Source organism: Carlito syrichta, unplaced genomic scaffold (assembly GCF_000164805.1).
Source record: "Carlito syrichta isolate Samal-C Ts95f unplaced genomic scaffold, Tarsius_syrichta-2.0.1 Scaffold313978, whole genome shotgun sequence".
Classification (NCBI taxonomy): domain Eukaryota; kingdom Metazoa; phylum Chordata; class Mammalia; order Primates; family Tarsiidae; genus Carlito; species Carlito syrichta.
In genome coordinates, this window is record NW_007258074.1 from 405,553 (window position 1) to 412,206 (window position 6,654).

A 6,654-nucleotide genomic window follows, 5' to 3' on the forward strand; every position below is an offset into this window, starting at 1 on the left:
GTGACCGTGAGCATGCCACTGCACCACTGCACTCCAGCCTAGGTGACAGAGTAAGACTCTGACCCCCCCCCAAAAAAAATTAGGATTCATTCATTAGTTCATTTATTTATTTATTTTTGATTTGGAATCACACTCCTTCGCCCAGGCTGGAGTGCAGTGGCATGCACGCTCACGGCCACCCCAGCGTCAACCATCTGGGCTCCAGCAATCCTTCCACTTCAGTCTTGTGAGTAACCAGTACTACAGACGCGCACTACCACACTTGGCTATTTTTTGTTTTTATTTTATTGAAAAGACGAGGTCTCACCAAGTTTCCTGGGCTGGTCTTGAACCCACTGGCTCAGGCAATCCACTTGCCTCGGCCTCCCAAAGTGCTGGAATTACAGACTGAGCCATTGAGCCTGGCCAATAAGGATTTATTATGAGGAATTGGCCTATGCGATTATGGAGCCTAGCTAGTCCAAATCTGCAGAGTTGATGTCCCAGTTCTAATCCAAAGGCAGGAATTTACTGTCCAACCAGGAAAAGCCAGTGTCTCAGTTCAAAGGCCATGAGGCAGGAGACTTGGGGGATAGCCAGCCTTTTGTTCTAGTCAGGCCTTTAACTGCTGAGGTGAAGCCCACTCACATTATGGAAGTCAATCTGCTTGACTCAGGCTACCTATTTAAATGTTAATCTCACTCAAGAACACCTTCACAGAAACACACACAATAATAGTGACCAAATATCTGGGCACCTCAGGGCCCAGTCAAGTTGACACATAAAATTAACAAACACAGTGTTCCTCCTCACTAACATGGTAAAATATTGAAAACAGTCTCTAATGAATCATGTCTCTCTGGAATCCATCCTTTTGCAATGTCTTTGCCTCTCCTACTACCACCAAAGCTTCAGACATGTGAAGCCTCTTGAAGCTTCTAAGACAGTCCAGTCACCCTTACTGACATTGTGTGGAACACTTTCTGCTGAGCACTGCCTGAAATTCTGACTCCCCGTACCATGAGTAATAAGATGGTTGTGTTTGCATTTTGGGGGTGGCTTATTAGGCAGCAACACGTAAGTGATATAACTGATATAATATGTAATAAAATATGAACTAAGATACGTCACAATAGCAACAGGAATTATTGCATATCCTGAAATTAACCCACACACAAAGTCTTTATGAGGAAAAATGTAAAACTCTTTTAAAGGATATTTTTTAAAGACCTAGATAATCAAAGGGATGCCATTTTAATAAAGTTTTATTGAAGTATAACTGGCCTACAATTGATTGCACATTTTATATTATTTTATTTTATTTTATTTTTTGAGTTGGAGTCTTACTCTGTCTCCCAGGTTGGAGTACAGTGACACGCTCACAGCCACCGCAGCCTCAACCTCCTGGGATCAGGAGATCCTTCCACCTCAGCTTTCCAAGGAGTTGGAATTACAAGCACATGCCACCATGCCCAGCTAACTTTTTGATTTATTGTAGAGATGAGGTCTCACCAAGTTGCCCAGGCTGGTCTCAAACCCATGGGTTCAGGCAATCCTCTCACCTCAGCCTCCCAAAGTGCTGGGATTATAGGTGTGAGCCACTGCGCCTGATCTGATTGCACATTTTAAAGTGTACAGTTTAAGTTTTCACATACGTATATATCCATGAAACCATGAAACAAAAAGATAATGACCATATATCCATCACTCCCAAAAGTTTCTTCATGTCTCATTGTAACTCTTCCTTCTCACCCTTCTCTGCACTATTGTCTCTATCCCCAAGCAACCACTGACCTTTTAGTCACTACAGATTAAATTGCATTTCTAGGCCAGGCACAGTGGCCATGCCTGTAATCCCAGCACTTTGGGAGGCTGAGCTGAGAGGTTTGCTTGACCCTAGGAGTTTGAGACCAGTCTGGGTCCTGGGTAGGCCTAGGCTGATTTGTGAGATCCTGGTCCTGGGTAGGCCTAGGCTGATGTGTGTGTTTGTGTGGGCAACAGGGTGAGACCTCGTCTCTACAAAAAAAAACCAGAAAAATTAGCCAGTAGTGGTGTGTGGCGGTAGTTCCAGCTACTCAGGAGGCTGAGGCGGAAGAATAGCCTGAATCCAAGAGGTTGAGGCTGTGGTGAGCCATGATTGTGCCACTGCACTCCAGCCTGCATGACAAAGTGAGACTCTGACTCAAAAACAAAATGTATTCCTTTTTGTTGCTGAGTTGTGTTCCATGGTATGTGTATACCATTATTTGTTTATTCATTCACCTATGGATGGACGTTTGGGTTGTCTCCAGTTTTGAGCTAATACAGCTAAAGCCACCATGAATATTCATCTACAAGTCTTTGTATGCACTTTCATTTCTCTTGGCAAATGCTTAGGAGTGGGATGGCTGGGTCATAGGGTGGGTCCAAATTTGTTGGACACTTTTACCTTCCCTCTAGCAGCATCCGAGATCTTCAGTGTTCCATCTCACCAACATTGGGTATGATCAGTCTTTTTCATTTTAGCCATTCTAACAGGTAGGTAGCGATATTCATTGTGGCTCTAATTTGCATTTCTTGAATGACGAATGATATTAAGCACCTTTGTACGGTCCGTCACGCACCACATAACCACATTTTAGTCGACAATGGACCGCATATATGACAGTTGTTCCATCAGACTACAGTGGAGCTGAAAGATTCTCATCACTTTGACATCATAGCTGTTGTAATGTCTAGCACAACGCATTACTGATGTGTTTGTGGTCATGCCGGTGTCAACAAACCTACTGTGCTGTCAGTCATATAAAAATCTAACACATGCAATTATGTACAGTACATGACACTTGATGATAATGATAAACAACTAGGTTGCAGGTTATACTTTTTATTGGTATTTTGGCACATATTCTTTCTATCTTTTTTCTAAAAAGTTAACTGTAAACACCCTCAGGCAGGTCCTCTAGGAGATATTCTAGATTCTAGAAGAAAGCATTGTTTTCACAGGAGATGGCAGCTCCAGGGGTGTCATTGCCCCTGAAGACCTTCCCATGGGACAAGATGTGGAGGTGGAAGTCAGTGGCATTGATGATCCGGTCCTGGGTAGGCCTAGGCTGATGTGTGTGTTTGTGTCTTCATTTTGAATGATAAAGTTTAAAAGTTTAAAAGTTTTTTTTAATAGAAAAACGTTTATAGAATAAGGGTATAGGCCAGGCTCGGTGGCTCAGCCTGTAATCCCAGGATTTTGGGAGGCCGAGGTGAGTGGATTGCTGAGCCCGAGGGTTTGAGACCCACCTGGGCAACTTGGCGAGACCTCATCTCTACAATAAATCAAAAATTAGCCAGGCGTGGTAGCGCACACCTGTAGTTCCAGCTACTTGGAAGGCTGAGGTGGAAGGATTGCTGGAGCCCAGCAGGTAGAGGCTGCAGTGGCTGGGAGTGGCCACTGCACTCCATCTGGGTGACAGAGTGAGACTCCAACTCAAATAAAAAAAAAAGAATAAGGGTATAAAGAAAGAAAATATGTTTGTGCAGCTGTGCAGCGTGTGTTTTAAGCTAAGTGGTACCACAAAAGAGTACAGAAGTTTAAAAACGTAAAAGTTTATAAAGTCAAAATGTTACAGGAAGCTAAGATTGAGTTATTGTTGAAAAAATAAAAATATTAAAAAAAAAAAATTGGGGTGCCGGGCTCGGTGGCTCAGCCTGTAATCCCGTGCCTTTGGGAGGCTGAGGTGAGTCGATTGCCTTAGCCTGCGGGTTCAAGACCCGCCTGGGCAGCGAGACCTCATCTCTACAATAAATCAAAAAATCAGCTGGGCGTGGTAGCGCGCGCCTGTAATTCCCACTACTTGGAAGGCTGAGGCAGAAGGATCGCCGGAGCCCAGCAGGCGAGGCTGTGGTGGCCGGGAGCGGCCACTGCACTCCAGTCTGGGCAATGGAGTGAGACTCCAACTCAAAAAAAAAAAAAAAGAGAAAAAATAAATTTGGGGTAGCCTACGTTTACAAAGTCTGCAGAAGTGTATAGTAATGTCTAGGCCTTCACATTCGTTCACTCATTGACTCACCCAGAGCAACTTCCAGTCCTGCAGCCTCCATTCATGGTAAATGTCCTTTACAGGGCATCTTTTATCTTTTATTTTTGTACCTTTTCTATGTTAGATACACAAATCCTTACCACCGTGTTGCAACTGCCTAGAGAACTCAGTACAGTCACACGCTGTACAGGTTTGTAGTCCAGAAGAGAGAGGCCATACCGTAAGCCTAGGTGTATAGGAGGCTTTACCTTCTAGGTTTGTGTTAAGTGCACACTGTGATGTTTGCACAGTGATAAAACTGCCTAACAATGAAGTTCTTAGGACAAATCTTCTCTAAGTGATGCATCACTACTTATTTGGCTTCTCTGGTGAAATGCCTGATCAAATATTTTGTCCATTTAAAAAATATTGAGTTGTTTTTTTTCTCATTATTGAGTTTTGAAAGTCCTGAGTATTTTCTGGAAACAAGTATTTTTTTTTTTTTTTTTTGAGTTGGAGTCTCACTAACAAGTATTTTTTTAAATGTCTGATTTTCAAATATTTTCTCCAATTTCTGGCTTGTCTTTATTCTCTTAATAAGTCTTTCAAAATTCTTAATTTTGCTGAAGTGCAATTTATCAATTTCTTCTTTTATGGATTGAGATTTTGATGTATTTAAGAAGTCATGCCGGGCTCGGTGGCTTAGCCTGTAATCCTGTGCTTTGGGAGGCTGAGGTGAGTGGATTGCCTGAGTCCGCGGGTTCGAGACCCGCCTGGGCAACTTGGTGAGACCTCATCTCTACAATAAATCAAAAAAATTAGCTGGGTGTAGTAGTGTGCCTATAGTTCCAGCTACTTGGAAGGCTGAGGCGGAAGGATCGCTGGAGCCCAGCAGGTCGAGGCTGCGGTGGCCGGGAGCAACCACTACACTCCAGTCTGGGTGACAGAGTGAGACTCCAACTAAAAAAAAAAAATAAAAAAGAGGTCATTGTCTAATGCAAGGTCACAAAGATTTTAGCCTGTTTTCTTCTAGAAATTTTAGTTTTTTAGGTTTTACATTTAAGTCTATGACATATTTGAGTTAATTTTTTAATATACTATAATATATGGATCAAAATCTATTTTTTTGTATATGGATATTGAATTGTCCTAGTACCATTTGTTGAAGAAACTATTCTTTCTCACTGAGTTGTCATTGCATGTTTATTAAAAATCACTTGTCAGCTGGCCGTGGTGGCTCACACCTGTAATCCCAGCACTTTGGGAGGTGGAGGTGAGAGGATTGACTGAGTTCAGGGGTTCTAGATGAGCTTGGGCAACTTGGCGAGACTTCATCTCTACAATCAATCAAAAGATTAGCTGGAGCCGGGCTCGGTGGCTCAGCCTGTAATCCCGCGCCTTTGGGAGGCTGAGGTGAGTGGATTGCCTGAGCCCGCGGGTTCGAGACCCGCCTGGGCAGCGAGACCTCATCTCTACAATAAATCAAAAAATCAGCTGGGCGTGGTAGCGCGCGCCTGTAATTCCGGCTACTTGGAAGGCTGAGGCGGAAGGATCGCCAGAGCCCAGCAGGTTGAGGCTGCGGTGGCCGGAAGCGGCCACTGCACTCCAGTCTGGGCGACAGAGTGAGACTCCAACTCAAAAAAAAAAAAAAAAAAAAAGATTAGCTGGAAGCAGTGCTCACGCTTGTGGTTCCAGCTGCTTGGAAGGCTGAGGCAGAAGGATCACTTGAGTCCAGCAGGTCGAGACTGTGGTGGCCATGGGCGTGCCACTGAACTTCAGCCTGGGGGTCAGAAAGAGACTCTGACTCAAAAAATAAAGAAATAAATCAGTTGTCCATATAAATACACATCAATTTATGGACTCTGTTGTAGTCCATTGATCTATATGTCTCTTATCAGTGTTCTCAGTCCTCACCTTAAGATTCTTGAAAATGAAGAGCAAATTAAACCAAAGTAACCAGAAGAAAGGAAATAATAAAACTTACAGTAAAATCAATGCACTAGAAAGCAAAAAACAATATTAAGAAAAATCAATGAAATGAAAAGAGGTTTCTTTGAGAAGATCAATAACATTGAAGACCTCTAGCCACACTAATCAGGCAAAAAAAAAAAAAAAAAGACAAACACAAATTAGCAACAACAGGGATAAGAGAATTGAAATCCCTACAGATTCTCAGATATTAAGGGGATGTTAAAATAATTCTATGAACAACTTTATGACAATTTATATAACAACTTTGATGAAAGGGATAAATTTCTGGAAAAGCACAAATTACCAGAACTCACTCTAGAAGACAGAACTCAGAATTTCAATACCAGCCTGGACAACTTGGTGAGACCTTGTCTCTACAATAAATCATCAAAACTAGCTGGCTGTGGTGGCGTGCATCTGTAGTCTCAGCTACTTGGAAAGCTGAGGCAGAAGGATCACCTGAGCCCGGTTGGTTGAGGCTGCAGTGGCCATGAACGTGCCACTGCACTCCAGCCTGAATGACAAGAGTGAGACTCTAACGCAAAAAAAAAAAAGACAAAGAAGAAGAAATAGATAACCTGAATAGTCCCATGTCTATTAAATAATTGAATCTGAAGTTAAAAATCCTTCTCCCAGCTGGGCTCTGTGGCTCAGCCTGTAATCCCGCACTTTGGGAGGCCGAGGTGAGTGGATTGCCTGAGCCCACGAGTTC